Source organism: Amblyomma americanum, chromosome 1 (genome assembly GCF_052857255.1).
Source record: "Amblyomma americanum isolate KBUSLIRL-KWMA chromosome 1, ASM5285725v1, whole genome shotgun sequence".
NCBI classification, from domain to species: Eukaryota; Metazoa; Arthropoda; class Arachnida; order Ixodida; family Ixodidae; genus Amblyomma; species Amblyomma americanum.
This window is the reverse complement of record NC_135497.1, coordinates 355,354,758-355,378,667: the sequence shown is the minus strand read 5'-3', so window position 1 is coordinate 355,378,667 and position 23,910 is coordinate 355,354,758.

Below are 23,910 nucleotides of genomic sequence, written 5' to 3'. Positions count from 1 at the left end.
TGCGGAAACTGAAATTTTGACTGCAGATCGTTCAGCATCTACAAAGCGCACTAAAAAAAATTTTCTTGGACAATATTCGCAAAGCGGCGTGCTTTAACATCCCAGGTAAGGTTATTATAGCCGCTTTCAAAGCCCCTTTAAGGTATTGCCGATGCCACATGCCATACAGCGCTGCTGATATTATCTGGTAGTATGACAAAAAAAATTTATTCTGACAGTACAACGAAAGAACCCTGTCCTGCTTTGCTTTGATGCTCGGGTTTAGGCCAAAAATAAAATTGCCAACACAGGAGTAGAAAAAGCAAATTTTTCAAAGGGCCTTAAATTCATATATTTTGCAAATATATTTTGCAACCTTTTCTACCATTATATTAGAGATTAATTGTTAAACTTTAACACTTGGAAATTCAGCGTCATACTTGGTCCCTGTGTTTCGCACTGCCTGAATGATGCTTTAAAGGCACTTTACCTTTCATGTGCACACACCACTATGCATCTTAATTTTTTTTGTTCCTACAGCCAGGGACTGCAATTGCCTTTTTGCCGATGCAGTTCAACCTTTATAATCATGTGCACTTAAAACATTGACTGAAAAAATCTATGGCACAGTATTCGTGCTTGCACCCTCCTGTGTCGCTTGCACCTGCGTATATAAGTTGAAAGATGGCTATTGGTTAAATTCATTGGACGTCTACCAGCTACCGTAGCCACGGCCAATAAGCCGCATAGCACAAATACCCACCCTTTCCGTAATACTGCTATGCTTATGTTGTCTAAAATTCTCTGTCTGCTGTCTGTGCTTTTTGCATTCTGTTGATGTTATTTTGCTCTTGTCCAGTTTCCAGTACTTAAGTACCCCAGCAAGGACAATTTGAGGCATCATTAAACGAATCAATAAATAAATGAATTGAAATGGGCTGAGTGACTGCAATTATGGATGAACATGGAGAGATTTCTTTTTTGTTGGTTGGGCTTTGGAATCAAGGAAAGCATTATGGATGCATGTAAGCTTGAGTAATTGGTAGTAAGGGCTTTATGCCATCATCGGTACCTCAGTAGACACGGTAATATCTTTTACCTGCTGGAAACAAAGGAAAAGATAAACATGCAATACACTGTCATGTCTAGGGCATGGTATGTCTCAAAGGGAGCACTTGGACATGTTGGCTAACAGCCAAGAGGCAAAAATTCCATGTGTTCATTTCTGCCTTACTTATATACTGGTGTGCGGCTATAATGTATATACATGTGCCGCATTACCATGGTTGCACACAACCATGCGCACACAGATCGGAGGGACACCACATGCCCGAAGCTGCCGCTCTTTAAAAGCAACAGGTGAAGACTGCACAAGGAAACAATTTTTACGATTTTTATGCTTTTCACGCTCCGATGCTCAGCGTTATTTGAGGGCTCTAATACAAAGTTGTGATGGGTTCCTGTCTCATGCACCCTGCTGACATTGTAAATTATTTGGCTTTTGAAGAACACCTTCAATTTGTTCCTTGATAAATTTCTCTGAACAGGTCACCAAGCATTCATGATATGTATTGTCATCTGCTTGAAGTGTTCTGTGGTTGCAGGTGTCCATGTTATTTATGAAGGGCCGCATGCTGTGCATTTTGACATACAGCTGTGTATAGTCTGGGCGGAATGACTCAGGAACATGCATATGGCGTACTTTTCTACTTTGCAATGAGCTATCCATTAAGAAGGAGTTTATAAATGTGTACTTCGGTTGATCCTTTACTCGGAAACATGAGTCAGGCTTGTTTAATACTACAGGTGAAAGCATGCAGATAAAATATTTTTGTTCGTAGGTGCGGTTCGTATTTCATTCTAGCTTTATTTAATTCTAGCTTGACTGTACATATGAGCCCTGCTGTATTTTATAAATACTTGTTTTCATCTGAAATGCAGCTGGACATATTTTATACATTGTAATCTTTTGTATGCACTACACTTATTGTTCGCAACTGCATTTTGTCTCGCTTGTCATTTAGATGATTTGGTGGACACTTCTTTCTGGCCTTTCACAGATGCCCTTAGCACTTTATTTTGTATTGTTAATTCCTGGACTGTTTTTATTTTGCTCACCAAAGCCATGGTCACAAAAACACAACTCTTCTTGAACGCTTCTGGCAGACATGAAAAGTTTCTTTGAGCAGGAAAAAGTTAAAGCCATTATAATATGTCTTCACCTTCCATCTTCACTCTCTGCCTCTACGTTCCTTCCCTTCCGCACTGTTGAGTAGCTAATGTGAATACATTTTTTCTAGCTGACTTCACCCTTCCGGACATTGAACCTTTCCATTTTACGAGGATTCTTGCTTCATTGGAAAAAGCTGCCTGGCGCTGCTGTAGATTTTATTTATTTAGTAATACTGCAGGCAGGCCAATACGTTGGCCCAATCAGGAGGCATTTCACAAACAAGAAGAAAGCATGGACAAGCATATATCCTGTGACATGAAATGAACATAATGCACAAAAAGAAGCACGAATCTTGCGTCAACATCGCTAAATTTCATAAGGATGATTTTGCATTGTAGCCATGAAATCGTTCGACTGAAATACACCACTGGGAACTGAGTTCCACTCGTTTAACATATGAGGGAGTAAACTGTACTTGTGGGTGTTCGTTTTTGCGAATATTGGCACAAGCAAATTCTCGTGACTGTGTCATGTTCTCCTGGTAGTAGGCCGACATACGGAAGCTGTTAGCCTGATACTTTCTCCAAAAAGAGTATTGTGTAGTAGTACAGCACTATTAATTTTTCTGTGTTTCTAGTGTCTATATTCAGTTTTGTAACATTAATGGGAACGGCTCATCCTTCGTGGAATATTTTCCGTATGTGAATATCGGGGTTTTTCTTTGGACTTGCTCGAGTTTCATGGTGTCCTTTTTAAAAAAAGTATGTGGGTATTAGAGTTCACTATCATATTTTAACTTTGAGAGCACCATTGCATTCTGGGCTAACATTTAGGTTCTTACAGGTTCGTGTTTAAGCTTCCTCTTTATGAACCACAATTTCTTTAGCGCAGCTGAGCAAACTACTTATATATGTGTTGGCCATGTAAGCTTATTGTTAAGAGTAACACCAAGGTAGTTATATTTTCGACATGAGGGCAGCTCTGTTTCCAAGCTGGTATGAAAATCTAGGAGATTTTTCTTGTTTTGTGTAAAAAACGTTTTTCCGCATTGAGCTCCATTCTCCATTTGGAACACCAGTCAGTAATTTCTGCAAGGTATCTCTGCAACACATTGTGATCATCAAAGGACACAATTTCCTTAAGATGACAGAATCATCAGCATATGACCAAATGGGCACTTTACCAGGAATAAGATCAATCAAGTCATTAACATAAATTAAAAGTAACAATAGCTCTAGCACACTGCCTTGAGGGACTCCTGAGGTGACCTGATGAGTACTGGAAGTACAATTTAGAACTTCAACAAACTGTCCTGTGTTTTTGAGAAGCTGGTATCCACTGTATGCTACGAAAAGGAGGTTCAATTGTTTCTAATTTATATAGTTGCTTTACATGGGGAACCTAATCAAAAGCTTTGCTAATGTCCAGAAAAAGCACATCTATTTGTCCAGATAAATAAAGTATCTGGAATAGCTCTTGTATGATTGTTACGAGTTGATTCACAGTGGAGAGTTCTTTCCTGAAACTGTGCTGAAAAAGGTGACAATATGCTGTGACCTTTCAAGAACTCTTGTTTGAAACCAGTGACAATGTGTTGCAATAGCTTGCAACAAGTGCTAGTAATATATATACAGTATGGCAATTTGAAACAGTTTGGCGGTCTCCTTTCTTGTGTACCGGCACAGCACGCGCTTTTCGCCAGTGCGATGGTATTGCTCTTAACTTTAAAGATAACTAAAAAAAATAGAAATAAATTCAGATATTTGTTCAGAATATCGCCTCAAGAAAGCATTGGGACTGTTATGTGGCCCAGCAGGCTTTTTAATATTTATATTTAGAAGCAATTCCAGAACACCTTCGCGAGCAATTAAAATATGATCTACCGACGGGCTACTTGTACTGGGAAGTTCAGTCTGATCAAGCTCTGCAAACACACTTCGAAAATAAACATTGAAGTAGTCTGCAATGTTGTGCGCATCCTGTGTTTCAATTTCCATTGATTTTAATGTTTTCTATCTGTTGGTTTCTTGGGCGTATAGGTGTAGCGAAAACTTTTAGGATCGCTAGAAATAAATTTTTATGATTCGAGCTATAGAACTTATCTCTGGCCAAATTTACCTTTTGTCAGTAATTCTTGTTTCAGCTCCGCAAGTTGTGGGTTCGTCGTTTTGTCCGTCTTTCTCAGTCTTTATTTTGCGTTGGGCCTAAATATTATCTTGATTTATGCAAGGACTCAAGTCTTGTTTTCAAACTGCTTTTATAGGGACAGAGTGCTCTCTGCCGTACCTTACAGTCTCCTGAAAACGTTGCCATGAAAGTACATTATTTTGAATTATTTGAAGGTGTGTATTTAAATAATCTGTGATCGCAACATCATCTACCTTAGTGAAATCTGTAATTTTTTTTCGGCTCTACGATTTTGCTGGTTCTCCGCAGGCACTTTCCCGGAAAAGGTATAAGCTTGTGGTCCGATATACCACCATCGACCATTGTCGTTCAGCCATAAAATACTTCGCTCAGGAATAGATGAAAAATATTTCCCCTGGTGTCATTAAAGGGGCTGCAAAACACTGCTTGAACGGATGCCGGTTACACTTCAGCTGGATTCTTTGTCACATAGATGCTGACTCAAAAAGAATTACGAGAATCGATGCATAGAAACAGGAGTTATTCATTGAAGAAATTTTAAAATTGAAGCGCACAAAATGCTGCCCTCAACTCGATTTTCGCGCAGCTTCCCATTCTCATTTCACTCTCCGAATGACGACACTTAGTGCGACCAATAAAAACAGCCTATCTGAGCAGGTGGCGGAAGTTTGCACTCCATGGTTGCCTGTTCTCTGTAACTCGTTCATGCCAAGGCTGGCAGCGCCGTTTGCATGGTTACAACATGTGAACACCCAGCTGACCCAGCGATGCGTCATCGTCACGTCGACAGCGCATATGGGAACACTGATCAGTGACGTTCCCTTACTTATGGATCCGAACTCGAGCGCGAGATACTGCGACGTTGTGACCGCCTGCGCAATATATCAGACACATTCAGCATAGCACGTGCCGCTACTGCTTACCGCATACCATCGCCCGTCGCTCCTAGCGCACTGGTTGGTCGCGACGGGAACGTGGCGCCATCTGGCGCCGCCGCCCGGTTATCCTCCACAAGCTGACGATGCGCACTGCCTGCTAAATGTGAAACGAACGCATCTTTTGGGACCGAAGCGAACGCTTTTAGAGTGCAATGGCCCTATCATTGTGTTCATTACCGTTAGCGTTGACAACGTTCTAGACTCCGATGATTTTTTAGGAAAGGAAGGCGCGTGACTGGCTCTCTGGGACAGTACGGACGCCTCAATCGCGCTTTGAGGTACGTGATGGTGGTGAGAAAGACAGATGTGGGCGGACAACTTTTGCGGCAGACACGCGGCACTGCAGCAATAGGCCGCAGCGTTCATTGGGTGAGCAGCCTCTCGCGATCAGCGATTAATTTAACTGCCAGCTGCCAGGGTGGCAGGGTGGGCGCACTCCCTATCCAGTGTGCGGAACACAACGTTACAGACGCCAAGCCGCGTCTAGTTGCCCGATCCACCTCAGCTTTCGCTCTCTAACCAGGTTTAGCAGTAGTTGAACCGCAGCTCATTTTTTTCCGTGACGACCGGCTTGTAATGTCTTCGCATGCGTTCAGCACCATCACCGATCACCATTAGCACGTCGCGTTCAGCACCGTCACCCGGCGAAAGTGCGGGGCGGTTACGCGAGGACCGCCGCTGCTACGCGTTTCACTTCCCTCTCTTCGGCAATACTGAGCGACGCGTACGCATGTACGTACGCGCCGCAGCTGCTCGGCCTCAGGCATGACTTTAGAGCATCGGTGTGTTTTGTACTTGGCACCAGGTAGCAGACGACAGTATTTATTATTTCATACTTCTTTATTTTGCAATTTCGTCTGGAGCCGCCTCGATGTACAAGTCACGGGTACGCCCGCTCTGGGGGGATCGGCGAATATCGAGAAACGGGCCGCTGGACATGGTGAACCTTGACCACCCTGATCCAGCCCCAAAGCATGGCCCACCCACGTCCAAAAATTTCACCTTGGCAGATTTGGGCCAAAATCAATGTCTAGCCATAATTGGCCACGCTCAACACGATGGTGATCACTTAGAAATTCGGTCCGGGCTAGCCCCAAAATTTTGTCCACCCACTTCGAGTTTTGACCTTGGCAGATTTGGCAACCCCCGAACAAGTCCCGGACAATTGCCAAAATTTGACCCTTGGTGTTTTGGTTTGGTTTATGGGGTTTTAACGTCCCAAAGCGACTCAGGCTATGAGGGACGCCGTAGTGAAGGGCTCCGAAAATTTCGGCCTGGGGTTCTTTAACGTGCACTAACATCGCACAGTACACGGGCCTCTAGAATTTCGCCTTCATCGAAATTCAACGAACCCGCGTCTTTCGGGTTAGCAGCCGAGCGCTGCTGATCCGCAAAGCCGCTCTCAGATAAGTAGAGAGTAGCCATAAGTGTTGAGTGCTAGGTCGTAGGATGTTTACAGAGAGGCGCAAATTCCTTCGATTAAAAAGTATTCAGAGCCTCTCGTGGGTGTATTCTTGTTTTACTTGCTCTACAGTGCTTTTGTCTATGGCAAACAAGTTGGTTTTGTTAATGTAATATAAAACAAAAAATTTACAAAACGTATCCCTAGTTATTAACACAATTTGCAGTATATTTACTCCTTGTCCAATCATCGAGCTCCCACTAAGTGATGTCATATCCGCTGCTAAAAACCGCCACTGTATGGTGACACCGTCAACGCCACGAATTTGTTTTTGCGAGCTAATTAAAATATTAAAAACCGCAGTATACGCCGTACGAACGATGCTAATAGCATCACTATAACTCATTCTATGCAAGCAACATGCAAAAGAATTCACTGAAAATGTGTTTCGGGGACCCTTTAACAACCTGCTGGAGGCCAAGAGTGAACATTATATCTACCGCCAAGTCAACATAGAAACCGACAAACCATAATTTAAACGATTCCTTGGCAGAGCACAAAGACACATTCCCCAGATAGATACCCTTCAAGAACAGATTTTCGTGTTTCATTTTTCGATCTGCAATTGTTACGCGAGCACCGGATTTTGTTATGACTGCAATACCGCCAACGCGAAAACCCATATCTTTTCTGCACAGATGATAGTTCGGTGGAACTATACTTCTGGCATTGCGTGAAAAGAAGCCGGAGCTGATGCGACTGTAACAGCTAGCTATCGGCCGCAAAGCTGTTCGTTCTAAAATTTTGTTTGCGGCTCGGCGAGCTATCAGTTTCGGAAATCTGTTTGCGCCAATTCGAGACACAATCCGAAGAAAAATACTAGTCATAAATTCGCAGCCTGTCGTGTATCAGCTGGACCTTCTGTACGTTATCTATTTCTGCCTTCGCACTAGTCCAAAGCAGTTTGTGTTTGTGCCGCGTTTCTGCGCATTAATCATTCTGGAGTGAAAAATCTCTTCCTTTTTGCTCGTGGGCGCTCTGCAGGACTGAGGTTTTTCCTTGTAGTCCTGAAAATACACGATAATCGGCTTATGCATTAGTGTTGTCTTACAGAAAAGGAATTTTAGAGCTGCGCATGACAAATTTTGTTTCACCTCTCACATTTTGCTGTGTACTGGCATTACACGAGCGGTATAGCTTCCTATATGCTTTTGGTAAGTGCTATGTGCTCATTTCAGTCAAAACGAGATTGTGGTGCTTTTCCAAACATTAAAAAGCAAGTAGCACTACTGAGAGCCTTTTTTTTAAATTATGTAATGTACCTGCCACTCTACACAGTTATATGTGACTTCCTTTAATGTAAAGTTTTTGTGAAGTCTGCATGCAGGCACACTTCATATTTAATGATCACAAAGCAAAGCATGAGTACGTAACAGCATGCTAATGAGGCTATGTCTTCATATAGTGAATATTCCCTATATTGCTTTTGGATTTGATGCTTTTGACCATAGTGTCTTAGTGTACACTAGAGGGAAAGCTGGCGGCTTTTCACCACGACCTACTGAACTAGAGGCCTGCACATTTGGCACTGCTCCAGCGCGCATGTTCTAGTTCATGCCTTTTGCCGCTAGGGAAGGGCAGCTACGGGCAGCGTGGCGCTACAATTAACCTGTTGAGCAAGATGGCGTCGGTTATTTTACTTCAAGGATGTAATAGTTTTGTCACTTGCCTACGTTTTGAGTATTCGTCATTCATCCATTGCCTAGCATGGATTGCGAAAAGTCTCACGCATGCATGCGCGAAAACAGTATTCACCGCTAGGATTTTGAGAAATGTCATATTTGCATTGTTCATTAATACGTTTCAAAATAATAATACAGTACAAATGCACAGGGAGGCAGTAAGAAGAGAAATTATTTGTCGAAAGCAGTCGATGATGATCATGACAGATGGATGGATGGATGGATGGATGGATGGTTGGATGGACGGACGGACGGGTCGTCCCCTTTGAAACGGGGTGGTGGTAGTTGCCACCATGCTCAGTTTTTTTCCTTTTTTTGTTTAACACGTCAGCAAGTTGTCAATAAAATTCGCCTTTTTCTTTAAAATACGTCTTCCTACACTTTTATACTTATGTCACCTCTCCGCTTTTGAGCCACCAATCCTCCAATCGCTTATTGCTAAATTCCACCGCAGATTTATTTACATGACTGTTGTTATCTCTAAACCCTAGGGCCTCAGGGAGAGTTACTGTGCCTGCATCGACATTGGGATGGATACCATCACATTTTAGAATGAGGTGTTCTATTGTTTCTACAGATTTACCACACACAGCAAATGTGCTATCTCCTTCGTTAAATTTCTTTTTGTAGCTGAGCGTTCTAAGACACCCTGACCTAGCTTCAAAGAGGAGGGCACTGCCTCTTGAATTATCATAAAGCGTTTCCTTCCTGATCTGCCTTTTCCAGTATCGATATACTTCTTCACTATGCTTCTTTTCTATTGAATATATCCAATTTTTACCTTCGACGTTTCTAACCTGTCGTTTAATGCTCTTTCTTTCTCCTTCCTCGTGTCTGGCAAACTTACTGGTCAGATCTGTAGTTCTTCTCCGCCACTGTGAGTTAACGCTCTTTCTGTATAGGTATTTAAATACCTTAGCTGTCCACCAGTTATCGTCCAATTTCCTCAGGCGTTCTTCGTATACTATTTTACTCTGAGCTTCGCCTGCTTCGAACGTTGCCCAGCCCATATCCCCCTGTTGCCTCGTTTGTTTTCCCGTGGCCACTTAGTGCTAATCTTCCAACGGCTCTCTGATTTACTTCTAATCGCGACTGTACTTCAGCCCTTAAGCATAGACCCGCATTCCCGAAAGTAAGCCCCGGCACCATTATTCAAATACCTCTCAGTACTTCAGACTTGTTGTACCGCCGCAATGCCCTATGTTTCATTATTCCGGAATCTCTTCACCCTTTTGCTATGAGAGACTATTCGTGATTTTCCGTGGACATATGCCCTTCGTTTACCCATACCCCGAGATACTTGTATTCGGCCACTCAGGGTATTTTATGGCCTTGTATTGTAAGCTCCTAATCAGTTGCACCGTTGAAAACCATCACACCTGACTTAGTCGCGCTAAAACTGAAACCTAGACTGTCTCCTTCGTCTCCACAGCAATTAACCAAAGTTATCAAATTTTCCTGGCTATCAACTAACAGTTCAATATCGTCCGCATACTTTAAACCTGGTAGTCGTTGCTCAACAACCTTTCTGTCTAACCTGTACGACAGATCATAATCTAGATACTTCCTTGTAGCCTTCTTTCCATACTTATCATATAAAGCATGAACAGCAGCGGTGATGGACAACCTTGCCTTAATCCTTTGTGTACCTCGACAGTTGTTTGACTCTTAATTCCTTCCCTGTTATTTCTACTTCATTTTCTCGATATATTTCCTGTATAAAATCAATTATCTCATGACCGACACCTTCATCTTTTAATATGCTCCACAGGAATTCCCTGTTCACGTTGTCGTATGCACCGCTTATGTCCAGGAAGGCTAAATACAGAGGTCTGTTTTCCGCCTTAGCTATTTCTATGCACTGGATAAGCACAAACAGGCTATCATCTAAGCGCCTACCAGTTCTGAACCCGTTCTGAACTTCTCCGAGTATTCTATTACTTTCTACCCATGACTGCATTTTTATTTTCACCGCCTGCATCGCCAGCCTGTATATAAATGATGTTATCGTAATCGGTCGGAAGGATTTAATGTTCGTCTTATCGCCTTTTCCTTTATAAATCAATTTCATTTTACTGTTTCCAGCTGTGCGGAATTTGCTTATTTGTTATAACGGCCTCCAATGCTTTTATCAGAGTTTCCTTGCTTGTTGGGCCAAGTTCATTAATTAGCTGGATTGGAATTTCGTCTATCCCTGCGGACGTACATCTTGGAATGTTTGCTTCCGCCTTTTTCCAGTTAAGATTGGTCAGTTCTACGCTGTTTTCTATTGTGCTGTCATGTGTTGCTCCCTCATTTGGGGTGATTATCCTATCGTCTTTCTTAAATGACTCAGCTATAACAGATGTAGTCATCTCCCTCTAAACATTTTCCCTCGGCATGATGAATCTGTTCCTGCTTTCTGTGATTCGCTTTGCCCAGCCAGCTTATATGGTACCAGAATTTTCTTGGCCTCCCTTTAGTTGCGTCGCGAACTTCAGCCAGCCAGCGATCAGAGGACTGCTTTATTTCAGCCTGGACGAGAACCTGCACTTGCCGTTTCATTTGTCGATAAGATACCCATTTTCGGCCTATTTCCTCTTCAGATAACTGCACCCTCTTTTGCTTATCTGTGTTCCCGTGATGCCAACCGTCGTTTTTCGATGGCCTCCCTAATTTACTTATTCCACCAACTTCGTGGCTTCCCCTTTTCTCTTCAGCGGTTTACTCCTTTTACCTCTTTAATTTTTGTACTAATGAGTAGTTCTGACTCATTATAATCCCACTTTTCCATGGGATGTGTCTCTATTGCTTCCTCTATGCCGGCCGCTGTTTGCGCCATTTGTTCGTCATTTAATTTTTCGTACTCTTTTTGACTGCCCTTCATTTCTCTTTTGAGCAAGGCTCCCAACTGTAGACTAATACGCTTATGATCACGTCCGAGGCTGTACTTCCCCTCTTCGTCTATTTTCATTATTGCGAGCTTGCTATACATCCCCTGCGACATTAAGCAGTAGTCAATGGTCGCGTGCCTGTTACGGGATTCGCAAGTGATTTGTCCCTCACACTTAGTTTCTCTATTTACAATAACTATTTTGTGTCGCTCACAGAAGTCTAGCATCAACTTCCCGTTCCAATCTGCATATCCATCCAGATCCTCGATGTGGTTATTCATGCCCCCCAGCAGAATAATATCGGCGCCTTCTCCAAACTGCTTTATATCGTCATTGAGATACTTAACGAACAGGTCAACCGAGCGCCCTCAACGGCCAAAAAGTTAACGAAAGTTGGCGCAAGCAGTCCTATAGGACCCCACCAAATGTCCAGGTCTCTAGTTCAGTAGGTCTTGCTTTTCACTACATTCACCATGGACGCCCGAACATGCTGGGATGACGTCAAAACCGGATAAATATCTAGTGGCTCGTTGACTGTGCTACGGACTGGATTTTTTTTTGTTTGAGTTTCGTTTTCATTGCAGTAGGTTTGGTGATATTTTGCGCACTTTGTGCTTGTCTAGTGCAGCTACGCACGCAGTTCATTTTAGATCCGAAGCATCCAAAGGCGCTTGACTCGAAGTGAGCTGTGCACCGCTGTGCACAGTGTCTGGTGCCTGCTAGGCATAAATTTCGCTTGCCCCTAACTGGGAGCCATTTACGCAGCAAGCAGGGTTTTGCTCAGCGGGGACCTGTGGTACCTGTGCATTTAAATGTGAAAGAAGGGAACAAGTTTCTTTTTGTGAACTAAGAACGCAACAGTCCGCTGCAGTGACCACTCTGCACGTTTCTTGTAGGAGTCTCGGAGACACTTTAAAAGCGCAAAGTACTTCTACACGCTTAACTTATGTTAACCGTACTCATCGAGGATCGCGTTTGATTCATTTCGAAGACTGACGGTGACTGTGCATTGCGTGGAGGAACGACTTCCACTTCATGAATTAATTCATACAAATACCCAGGTGTTGCACTTGTCAGCATGGAGATGTGGTAATAGAAGTTGCGCTTCCTAATTCCTGTTTTTCTTGGCAAAATTTGTAAACGCAGCGCCAGGCCATGCCAAGAGCTGGCTCTTAGTGCGGGGATAGGGTAAGTTTCTCGCGGCACGAACATATCCTGTGCACGGACATAGGGCGCGTCCTGTAATATCAGACTACACTAATGAAACGTTTATATTTTTCATAAAGAGAAAAAGACTTCTAAAGTGTAGTATTTTTAGAATTAAATTTTTTTTTGTAGGAATATTGGCTAATAAGCATGGCTGTTAAACGCAAAAAAAAAACAATTATTTTCCACGGTTCGCTACGTTTCGCGGAATGAAGAGAAAGCTGGACCTCTCTCGCTATGGGCAAATTCATTTTTTGTCTTCTTTTCTTCTAGTTTACTGCGATGTGCAGTTACCATATTTTTTTACAGGGCATACTCATTGCAAAACAACACTTCCTTGCAACGTATAATTTTCCAAAAATTGTATTTTTGAGTCGTAGTTACGTTTTAGGGCCAAGCCAATTGCGCCTCGCTGTCTTGCCGGCATTCTCATCGTAGATGAAGTGCTTTTTCATTGCTCTTTCAGAAACGCTTATGCGGTGGCTCCGGCTTTCCCTTTCGGTCATGGAGGGAAAAAAAACTGAATACGGAGTGTCCGGCGATAGCCTTGAAGCCTAGTCATAAAAAGTAAAGGCATTAAAAAGAAGAAAGTCTGTTCTCTTCCAAAAACATAAAACATAACAACACCAACACACCACGGACTGACTGGGAGAGCGATAAACGGGGAATGGAGTGACTTCACGGCCGCTTTAACCTACATGGCGGTAGCGACAGATGTGCGCTGCATGCGTTGGCATTCACAACGTTGTAGCAGAAGCGCGGCACTGAAGCTACAGACCGTCGCCGTTCATTGTGTTCATTACCGTTAGCATTGACATCGTTCTAGACTCCGATGATTTTTTAGGAAAGGAAGGCGCGTGACTGGCTCTCTGGGACAGTACGGACGCCTCAATCGCGCTTTGAGGTACGTGGCGGTGGTGAGAGAGAGAGAGAGATGTGGGCAGGCAACTTTTTCGGCAGACACGCGGCACTGCAGCAATAGGCCGCAGCGTTCATTGGGTGAGCAACCTCTCGCAATCAGCGATTAATTTAACTGCCACCTGTTAGGGTAGCAGGGTGGACGCACTCCCTATCCAGTGTGCGGAACACAACGTTGCAGACGCCAAGCCGCGTCTATAGTATCCCGATACACCTCAGCTTTCGCTTTCTAGCCAGGTTTAGCAGTAGTTGAACCGAAGCTCATTTTTTTTTCCGTGACGACCGGCTTGTAAGGTCTTCGCATGCGTTCAGCACCATCACCCATCACCATCAGCACGTCGCGTTCAGCACCATCACCCAGCGAAAGTGTGTGGCGGTTACGCGAGGACCGCCGCCGCAACGCGTTTCACTTCCATCTCTTCGGCAATACTGAGCGACGCGTACGCATGTACGTACACGCCGCAGCTGCTCGGCTTCAGGCATGACTTTAGAGCATCGGTGTTTTTTGTACTTGGCACCAGGCAGCAGACGACAGTATTTATTATTTCATACTTCTTTATTTTGCAATTTCGTCTGGCGCCGCCCCGATGTATAAGTCACGGGTACGCCCCGCTCTGGGGGGATCGGCGAATATCGAGAATCGGTCCGCTGGACATGGTGAACCTTGACCACCCCGGGCCAGCCCCAAAGCATGACCCACCCACGCCCAAAAATTTCATCTTGGCAGATTTGGGCCAAAATAAATGTCTAGCCATAATTGACCACGCCCAACACGAAGGTGATCACATAGAAATTTGGCCCGGGCTACTCCCGAAATTTGGTCCACCCACCTTCGAGTTTTGACCTTGCCAGATTTGGCAGTCCCCGAAATAGTCCCGGACAATTGCCAAAATTGGACCTTGGTGATTTTTTTTTGGTTTATGGGGTTTTAACGTCCCAAAGCGACTCAGGCTATGAGAGACGCCGTAGTGAAGGGCTCCGGAAATTTCGACCTGGGGTTCTTTAACGTGCACTGAGATCGCACAGTGCGCGGGCCTCTAGAATTTCGCCTTCATCGAAACTCAACTGCCGCGGCCGGGGGGATCGAACCCTCGTCTTTCGGGTCAGCAGCCGAGCGCCATAACCACGGAGCCACCGCGGCGGCTCCTTGGTGATTTGGGAATGCTTTCGCAATATAATAGGTTTAACCTAGTTCAAACCCTAATAATTATTTTTCTGCCCAATCCCATTCGGACAGAGAAGATACGTGTTTCGGATACGTTCGAGTTCATGCTCTTCAGGTCTGGGCTAACATTCTTCTGGTTCGGCTTCGTGTTCTTCAGCTTTTTACGATGTTCGCCGGAGTTTGCCGAGATTAGAGCTAAAAGAATTTAATGCCTAAAGTAAGTCAGAGTGGTCGGGCCAAGAAGAGCTCTTGTTCGGGTTCTCCGGATCACATGGGGTACATGCCACCAATGGGAGAAGTGCGTTACCAATGTTGAAGCAAATATTCCTGAGAAAATTGTCTGCTGTCGCTATTTGTATTTGCGGTTACTACTTTCTCCCCCTGCTCGCCTGTATCATTGCAGTCGCTATGTCGATATCGTTCTCTATACTAATTATTTTTTTTAGAAATATCGCTGATTATGCATGCACCATACCAAAACCGACAGAACCTCGATTCGACTTTGCTTCGTGGTGTGTTCTCGCACCAAATGTCAGCTGCAGTGCAACCAAAATAATAAAATTAGGACAAGGCTTTCTATGAGCACGACATATGCGATGTATTGAGGCGCGCACTGGCACATAACGGTCGTGTGCTAGCCCACTGACAGCATCTGCACGGTGTGAGGAAAAGTGCACACACCGTCTACTCAAGTGACAGGTTTCAGCGCTTCACGGTCGCTGCGGCAAAAGAAACCATGGTCCGTTAAAATCGTTCAAACGCACGTGAAAGTAGCTGCAGCGATTACGCGCAGTAGCCAGACTACGGCGACGTATTAACCATACCAGCACAGGCTAACCTTTGGCGACTATCACTGTTTGCGCTCAAGTCATGCACATACGCAGCATGCTCTGGTCCTGCGATGGGGCAGTATACAAGCATCGACGACGACGCACGAAAAAAAAAAATATTGAATAGACAAAGCCATTATGCACGGCGACTGCGATGAAACAGGCCGTAGGGCGCATTGGACAGGCAAGAAGTAGCTAGCAGATAATTTTTTACATGATCCGTTTTGCTGCCGTTAGAAGCACGTCGCCAAAAGCTTACCCATCTCAGCGCTGCGCCGCCGGTCGCAGTCGCCCGATTCCCGACGATGAAGTAGCGAAGTGGCAGTGCTATGAGCTTCGTGCGCACGAGTTCTGCAAAAGGTTCAAGCCGACGAAGTTAAGGAGTATGAATAGGAGTTTCGGACCTTTCCTTCGCGGTACGTAAGCAGCGCTGACCACGTAGCACTGATGCGTAAGCAGCACTGAGCACTGATATGTTCGCGGCGGTGACTGCACTAGGATTTGCAAATTTTTGACGATTGATCATTGCCGCGGTGGTCTGGTTTTGTGCTCTGCAAATGCAGCGTTGGTGTTAATCAGTGGAAACAATGAAAGAAAAACTGGGTGTGCACGGCGATAGTGAAATGTTTTCGTGGATCGTATTGACAGTGTCATCTGGAGACTTACTGGCTGGGAACTACACTGGTCAAGCTTTAAAGGCGTGTTTCGGTGCCGATCAAGCAGCTGTTATCTCGCGAATGGCCTGAGGATGTAATGTGCATGTACTTTTGCGTATGTATGATGTGAAATAAATAAAATACAATTACCATTTGCAACGGTCGATGGAAGCCAGAAGGCTTTCAGGTTCCGTTTCCTTCACGTAACCGCTCTGCAAGCGCCTGGAATATTCGGCCTGGCGGCGCATGCTCCGACAGAGATTCAGAGTTCGTACACGATCTGTGCGTGTACGCTTTGCGACTGTGACTTTTCTACCAGAACGGTGGCACAGCATGTGGCACTCGCAAGCAAGTCTGAATTGGTTTCCTACACGATCTGTGCGCTCTGGTTCAGGTCAAGTTGTCCAAAGCTCGGACATGTCCATGCCATATGGATCATGTCCGCTATGCCGTCGCAACGTTTGCACCCGGGGCTGAAAATCTCAGGGTGCCACTTGCTATAAAGCTGAGTGTTAGGGAATACTCCGGTTTGGAGCTTGCGCCATACAACCTCTTCGTTTTTGTTTAGCTGCTTACTTGCTTTTGGAAGTACCGCTCGGCCTAATTTGTAATGGTTTAGGATTTCCTGATACGTGTTAAGGTCGTCATCGAACTGTAGGAGCTCCTCATCGCGCGAGGGGGACGGGGTTGTGCACAAGACGCCACTGGGATCCCGGAAAGTAGCTAATCCTCGGGCCAGTGCGTGCTCTTTCTCGTTTCCCCTCAACCCTTGGTGCGCGGGTGTCCAAATGAGCGCTACCAGTTCTGCCGGTGGTGGACTGCCGGCCAACACTCGTGCTGCTGTAGCTGAAATGCAGCCCGCGTCAAAGTTTCTAATCGCTGATTTTGAGTCACGATAATTTTAACCTGTTGTTGAGTTAGAGCCAGCGCAATGGCCAACTCTTCCGCCTCCATTACTGTCGAGTGTCTGGTGCTGCAGCACGCTACCGGGCCTCCGTTTTCCCTAGTGGCTACCGAAATGTGCCCTGAACTGTTTGTGCATTCTGCGGCATCCGTATACAAGACATCCTGCCGGCCCTAAAAGCGGGGTCTCATGGTAGATGGGATGCATGTTTTTGTTGAGTGGGGGTATCTTTAATTTGTCCCTAACCTGTCTAGGAACCGGGTCCGTATTTCTCGAGCACGCTCGAGGCTCGTGCCCCAGCTTCTGCAGAATGCTGCGACCAGTACGACTGCGTAAATGTCTCTGATACTGCGAGGTCCTTGCAGCCTCAATGAGATCTTCGAGGGTATTCGAAACCCCTAGACTCAAAATCTTGTTTGTTGGCGCACAGGGTGGTAAACCTAGTGCTGTTTTTATCCCTTTACGGATTAAAACATCCAGCTTGTTCTTTTCCGCCTGGTATAGCCGCAAATAAGGTGCCACGTAGACTATCCTGCTGAATATAAAAGATTGCACTAGCCTAAGGAGGTTAGCTTCTTTCATACCCGCATGTTTGTTAGCGATTCGTTTTAGGAGTCGGCAAGTTTGGTGCTAGTCTCTAGTCTCTGAATCGTTTCTGAGTTCCTGCCGTTCGCCTGAATTCGTAATCCTAGAACCCTAAAGCTTTCCACCGCTGGTATTACGTTACCGTTGACCCTGAGTGTGATTCCCGCGTTATACGGTCCGTCCTGCTCTATGCGCCGACGCTGTGGCGACCGCATGGGCGCGAGAAATAGCGCTTCCGATTTCTTGGCCGAGCAGCTGAGACCGATTGGTTCTAAGTATTTTTCTGTTACATCTATAGCTCTTTGAAGCGTCAGTTCAATTTGGCTATCACTGCCCCTGCACATCCAGAGAGTCAGGTCATCTGCGTTCAACGTATGGTTCAGCCCCGGAATTTTGTCCAGTTGTGCGGGGAGGCCAAGCATTGCGATATTAAAGAGGGTCGGGGACAACACCGATCCCTGCGGTGTGCCCTTCTTGCCCAGTCGAATACCCGTCAGTGTGTTACCCCTCATGCTTATAGATGCCGTTCTGTTTGTAAGGAAATCGCGTATGTGGTTGTAGGTACGAACACCCACGTCTAACGCAGCCATACCCTCCAGAATGGAACACCCACGTCTAACGCAGCCATACCCTCCAGAATGGCCGAGTGCTTTACGTTGTCGAAAGCTTTCGACACGTCTATACCAACGATCACCCTGGTGTCTAGCGTTGAATTTTCTATTATCTGTTCTTTTAGCTGCAGCATGACATCACATGCCGACAAATGCGGTCTAAATCCAGTCATGGTATTTGTATATAAACACTTGTCCTCAAAAAATCGTTTCAGCCAGGTCTGAGTCGAATGTTCCGTCAGTTTGCCCACGCAGGCCGTGAGCGAAATGGGACGCAGGTGCTCGAAACCCGGCTGTTTTCCCGGCTTCGGGAGGAACACAAGGTTCGCGTCCTTCCATGCTGTCGGTAGTCGATCGGCTTCCCAACACTCCTGCATAAAGGTAGCGAGATGTCGGATCGACGTGTCCTCCAAATTTCTTAGAATTCGGTTGCTGACCTTGTCCGGACCCGCGGCAGTCCTGGTTCTCAATCTGTTTATTTCTGCTCGGACTTCGGCAACCGTTATCGGTTTATCGAAGTCCGGGTGTTCCTGCCCCCCGTAATCTGGTAATGGTTCAGCTGTACCCGTCGCGCAGCTCAAGTACCTGTCCCGGACTTGGGATATGAGCGTATCCGTGGTCCCGTCAAGTGTATGTACTAGCCGGTGAAGTTGTTGCCTGGCCTCCAGTATGGATTTGTCCGGATCTAGAAGATGCCGAAGCAAGTGCCACGTGCCTGCTTTCCCGATGTTCCGGTCCAGTTTGTCGCAAATGTTGTTCCAGTTTTGCCTTGTTAAAACGAGCGCGTACTCTTTGATTTCCTTGTTAAGCACGGCCAATTGTCTTCGCAAGTTCCTGTTCCCCCTCTTGTGCGCGATTCGCGTTTCAAGATCTTTCTTCTTGCGCCAGAGACGGACCATGTGACGATCTACTCCCTCGACTTCTTCGTCAACCTCTACCTCCTCTGCTGCCTCGCGGACCGACTGAAGGACATTTTTACTCCACTCATCAATGTTGCTTACGCCTTCCTCCTGACCCGTGCGGCCATTTCGGAAACCTTCCCAGTTCACCGAAGCCACCTTCTTGGTGCGGGAAACCGGTGGTCCGTTGTCGACTGCAATTTCGATAATTTTATGATCGCTACCCAAGTTTTCGTCCGTGTTGCACCAGGTGGCAGAGATGCGGCCTCCGGTTACAGTTAAGTCCAGGGACGTGTCTGTCGAAACACTGTTGCCCTGCCTGGTAGGTCTTAGGGGATCCGTCAGAAGCACTAGGCCATTCTGCTGAATACTAGTCCATAGTTCGCGTCCTTTTACTTGCGTGTACTTATACCCCCATGCCGGGTGATGCGCGTTAAAGTCCCCGACTATCAAAAGGGGCCCTCCCTTCGAGATCACGCGCGCTTTCGGGAAGAGCTCATCGAAGCTGCATCGAAGCTGCAGCTGCATCGAAGCTGCATCGAACCTGCTCCGACCAGCCGAGTCCGACAGCCTTGGCGAGGGCCTGACTGATCAGCGGGCCCGACGTGCGTTTAATCACGCCCAGACCTTCACGAGGTCTAATAATCACCTTGATGCCTTCATCCGGGAATCTCGGAAGATTCATAGCGATCGATCGTTCAGCCGCTTTCCTCCGGACCGCTTTGGTAGCACCTAAAACGGCCCCACCTGCAAATTTGTCTCCGGCTTCCCCGCGTCCGACACGGTGCGTCTCCATCTTGGCGTTCTCCATGGAACCTTCGAGAAGCTTCCGTTCGTGTTTCGCTTCAACCTTTCGTTGGAGCACTTTGACCCAGCTACTGTCATAATGTTCCGGATCCAGGTCCGTACCTTCGACGGTCACCTCCATCGACATGGTGGCTCCACATAATCGGCGGTTGACCGGCGGCGTAGGGGCCTCCCGGCCGGCGTCTCCGGCCGAAGATGGGCTAGGCCTAACGGACGCCTAGCGCGTCCCAAGCGGCCCGCACAAAATCGATCATCATCATCATCATCATCTTCAGCCTTACTACACCCACTGCAGGGCAAAGGCCTCTCCCATGTCTCTCCAATTATCCCTATCCTTTGCCAGCTGCATCCACCCTTTGCCTGCAAACTTCTTAATCTCATCCGCGCACCTAACGTTCTGCCACCCCCTGCTCCGCTTACTTTCTCTTGGAATCCACTCCGTTACCCTTAAGGACCAGCGGTTATCTTGCCTTCGCATTACATGCCCTGCCCAAGCCCATTTCTTTCTCTTGATTTCGACTAGGATATCATTAACTCGTGTTTGTTCCCTCACCCACTTGCCCGCTTCCGATCTCTTAACGTTACACCTATCATTTTTCTTTCCATGGCTCGGTGCGTTGTCCTTAACTTAAGCTGAACTCTTTTCGTTAGCCTCCACGTTTCTGCCCCGTAGGTGGGTACCGGTAAGATTATGCTGTTGTACACTTTCCTCTTGAGGGAAATTGGTAAACTGCCACTCATGATCTGCGAGAATTTGCCATATGCGCTCCACCCCATTCTTATCCTTCTAGTTATCTCCCTCTCATGATCCGGATCAGCTGTCACTACCTGCCCTAAGTAGACGTATTCCGTCACAATTTCTAGGCTCTCGCTGCCGATTGTGAACTGTTGTTCCCTTGCTAGGCTGTTGAACATTACCTTGGTTTTAGCCGCCGCGGTGGCTGAGTGGTTATGGCACTCGGCTGCTGGCCCGAAAGTCGTGGGTTCGATCCCGGCCGCGGCGGTCGAATTTCGATGGAGGCGAAATTCTAGAGGGCCCGTGTACTGTGCGATGTCAGTGCACGTTAAAGAACCCCAGGTGGTCGAAATTCCCGGAGCCCTTCACTACGGCGTCTCTCACAGCCTGAGTTGCTTTGGGACGTTAAATTCCCATAAACCAAACCAAACCATTACCTTGGTTTTCTGCATGTTAATTTTTAGACCCATCGATCTGCTCTGCCTGTCTAACTGATTGATCATGATTTGCAGTTCACCTTCTGAGTGACTCAGCAAGGCAATGTCATCAGCAAATCGCAGATTATTTAGGTATTCTCCATTTATTCTTATTCCCAACTGTTCCCAATTCAGGCCTCGAAATACCTCCTGTAAACATGCGGTGAACAGCATTGGCGAGATCGTGTCTCCTTGCCTGACGCCCTTCCTTATTGGAATTTTATTGCTAACTTTATGGAGGACTATAGTAGCTGTGCAGTTGCTATATATATCTTCCAGTATTTTGACATAAGGCTCTTCTACCCCCTGAATACGCAATGCCTGTATGACTGCTGAGGTTTCCACTGAGTCGAATGCTTTCTCGTAATCAATGAAAGCTATATATAGAGGTTGGTTATATTCTGCGCATTTCTCTATCACCTGATTGATAGTGTGAATATGATCTATTGTGGAATATCCTTTACGAAAGCCTGCCTGATCATTTGGTTGATTAAAGTCTAACGTTGCTCTCACTGTATTAGCGATTACCTTAGTAAATACTTTGTAGGCAACGGATAGTAAGCTGATCGGCCTGTAATTTTTCAAGTCCTTGGCGTCTCCCTTCTTATGAATTAAGATAATGTTTGCATTCTTCCAAGCTTCTGGTACAGTCGAGGTCATAAGGCATTGCGTATACAGGGTGGCTAGTTTTTCTAGCACGATGTCCCCTCCATCCTTCAACAGATCTGCTGTTACCTGATCCTCCCCAGCTGCTTTTCCCCTTTTCATTGCTTCTAAGGCTTTCTTTACTTCATCTTTCGTTACTGGCGGAATGACGCATTGCTGTGCACTGCTGTCTGTCTCATTAACGCTCTGATTACATTGGCTACTGTACAGGTCTGTATAGAACTCTTCGGCTACGTTAACTATCTTATCCATATTGCTAATGACATTGCCCTGCTTGTCTCTTAATGCATACGTCTGGTTTTTACCTATGCCTAGTTTCCTCTTCACTGTTTTTAGCCTACCTCCGTTCTTTATAGCATGCTCGATTTTCTCCATATTAAACATCCTTATGTCGGCTACCTTGCGCTTATTTATTAACTTTGATAGCTCCGTTAGTTCTATTCTATCTGTAGGGTTACATGCCCGCATGTTTTGGCGCTTCTTAATTAGATCTTTCGTCACCTGAGATAGCTTCCCGGTATCTTTTCGAACTGTCCTACCGCCTACTTCTACTGCGCACTCTGTAATTATTGATGTCAGATTATCGTGCATTGAATGAACATCAAGATCATCTTCCTCAGTTAAAGCCGAATATCTGTTTTGCAGCGCTATCCTAAACTCCTGTGCTTTCCCTCTTACGGCTAACTCGTTAATGGTCTTCTTCTTCACTAGCTTCTTCCGTTCCCTCTTCAGGTCTAAGCTAATTCTAGACCTTACCATTCTGTGGTCGCTACAACGCATCTTTCCGAGGACGGCCACATCCTGAATGATGCCAGGTTTAGCGCATAGTATGAAGTCGATTTCATTTTTAATCTCACCATTGGGGCTCTTCCAGGTCCACTTCCTGTTTTCTCGTTTACCGAAGAAGGTATTCATGATCCGTAAATTATTTCTGTCCGCGAATTCGACTAATAACTCTCCCCTGCTATTTCTAGAGCCTATCCCATAGTCACCTACCGCGTGGTCGTCAGCCTGCTTCTTGCCCACCTTCGCATTGAAGTCGCCCATCAGTACAGTGTACTGCGATTTTACTTTATTCATTGCCGATTCTACGTCCTCATAGAAACTTTCAACGGTCTGGTCATCTTGGCTGGATGTGGGTGCGTAGGCCTCCGCCACTTTCAGCTTGTACCTCCTATTCGGCCTAATTACTATAGCTGCTACCCTCTCGGTAATAGTGTAGAACTCCTCTACGTTGCCAGCTATATCCTTATTAATGAGGAATCCCACACCTAGTTCTCGTCTATCCTCTAACCCGCGATAGCACAGTACGTGTCCGTCCTTTAGTACTGTATGCGCCTCACCTGTCCTCCTAACTTCGCTAAGCCCTATCACATCCCATTTAATTCCCGCTAGTTCCTCAAACAGCACTGCTAGGCTAGCCTCACTAGCTAAAGTTCTAGCGTTAAACGTTGCCAGGTTCAGATTCCAATGGCGGCCTGTCCGGAGCCAGAGATTCTTAGCACCCTCCGCTGCGTCACAGGTCTGACCGCCGCCGTGGTCAGTTGCTCTGCAGCCGCTGGGGACTGAGGGCCGAGGGTTAATTGGTTTGATCATAGAAGGTTGTGGCCAAGTACTACACCAGGGTGGACAAGTCCTGCTCTGGTGAGAAAGTGCGTTGTCGGTTCTGGTCACCGAGATCAGGCCGCACTCCAGGCCTGGTTATGCAATTCCATCGACACGCGGATTTTTTTAAACCCGGTGGAGAATTGCGCGGCACCAGGATTTGAACCCCGGTCCTCTTGCACGCGAGGCGGATGTTCTACCTCTACGCCATCGCTGCATTTCGCACAAAATCGATAGCAACAGACAAACGGTTGCACTCACAGTCACAAATTTGGTATCCACGTAGTCCTGACGTGTTCCCACGCACAAGGTATCATTGAATCCAACATCCGATAAACGTTTCTGGTACAACGAGACAGAATTTCCGGAGCCGACGTGAATCATATCCGCGCTCCTCGGCCCCAGGTTGCCAACCCTTTCGCTCCTGAGCGCGTGCGAAGAGCGCCCTTGTGCAAGCCTTGCGCCTCGTGCTCGTAGTTGCCATTGCAAACTGCGGATCAGTAATTTCACCACTACTCTTCAATATAGCAATGATCGGACTGGCCAAGCAACTAGAAAAGATAGAAGGAATCAGACACGCGATGTACGCCG